A 1364-nucleotide genomic window follows, 5' to 3' on the forward strand; every position below is an offset into this window, starting at 1 on the left:
TAAAGATAACATTAAACTTTATTATTTAGATATCACGCTTTTATTAATAAAATATGTATTGATAAAATTCCTTGTGAATAATTGTAGTGTCTGGAAAGCAATTTTAGTTAAATATAAAAATAATTTTCAAACAAGTGGTGCATCAGTTCATTACTTAATGACGATATTATTTCCACTACATTCAGGACAGTTCCAATGTAATCTATTGTTCCGCTTAGTCTGCTACTTCAGTAACATCTAATGGGCAGCTGCTGTTATTTTAGGTTTGTTGCAATTGAGAACAGGTTCAGTACAGAGCTGCTGACAAATTTCAGAGGCCAAGTTTGTTGCAACTGACCCGTTGTAGCTACCAATCAGCAACAAGGAGAAACAAACATCAGTTTTGCCTTTTTTTTAAAAAAAAGGGAAACAGACTAGTAGTTATTGAGGTCATTTCAGGTACAATGTAAGAACTAAAGTTAACTAGTCCCACAGTAATGCGTGGGGTCCTATTAACAGAAAAAAAATAGTTGTAACCCAAAAACACAACAAACACAAAATGAGAAGTCTTCCGGGAACCTAGGTAAATCCCTGTAGTTGTCTAACAACTATAAAAAAACAACCAAACGCAACAACTTCAAAAGAAAAAGAACATTTAAAAACAAATCTGGGGAACAACAAAAACAGAATCTAATGCAAGAGCTTTATTAAGTCTTCAGTGCTCCACTCACCTCAGTAGACCTCTCTCATATATTTGTGTGCAGGTCAACTGGAGGTACACATTCCATGCTGAAAAGAGAAGGAAACACAATGTTTCAGCTGTGGAGCCTTCTTTGATTGTGACTCGAAATAAACCTTTACCTTTACTTGTTCGTTTGATGTTAATTTATCTCCATCAAATACCTAAGAGTATCTAAACTCGACAGTTGCTTTCAGTAGCTAAAGACACTGCGCCAGGTGAGGCTTGAACTCACAACCTCGACATGACTCCGCTGTGCACTGCTGTATAAGTACCGCGCGCTGACCGATTGCGCCACTGGAGCTGTGCGAGTTGTGCGCCTCATACAGACTGACGCTGCAGAAACAAAGGGTGAAAACGGTTTCGGTTGTGGATCCATCTCCTCATGGGGAAAAGCAACAGTAAAATAGCAAGGAAAATACAAGAAAAGAAACTGAAAGAATTGTGCTAACAGCAAAGAGGGACGGAGGGAGGTGGTCGGACAAGTAAATCAACCCGGCGGATTATTTGTAGGGACATTTTTGAGTCAATCAGCACACGGATCTCTTCATGTGCCTTAAGCTGTGCAGTTTGTATTTTCGATGTCGATAGGTTTCTTCAGAAGTCCAGTAAATTGACAATAATGGAGAACTAGCTGACGCACCCC

The 1364-nt window shown here is 38.9% G+C and overlaps 1 non-coding gene across 1 annotated transcript; it reads right to left on the reverse strand.

The window, feature by feature from the left end:
- Positions 1-928: 928 nt before the first annotated feature.
- trnai-uau (transfer RNA isoleucine (anticodon UAU)) lies at positions 929-1022 on the reverse strand. Its single transcript has 2 exons — positions 985-1022; positions 929-964 (listed from the first exon to the last, which is right to left on the reverse strand). It is a non-coding gene; the product is annotated as a tRNA-Ile (tRNA).
- Positions 1023-1364: the final 342 nt, after the last annotated feature.

The sequence above is a fragment of the Atractosteus spatula genome, unplaced genomic scaffold, assembly GCF_055471065.1.
Source record: "Atractosteus spatula isolate fAtrSpa1 unplaced genomic scaffold, fAtrSpa1.hap1 Scaffold_94, whole genome shotgun sequence".
Taxonomy (NCBI): Eukaryota; Metazoa; Chordata; class Actinopteri; order Semionotiformes; family Lepisosteidae; genus Atractosteus; species Atractosteus spatula.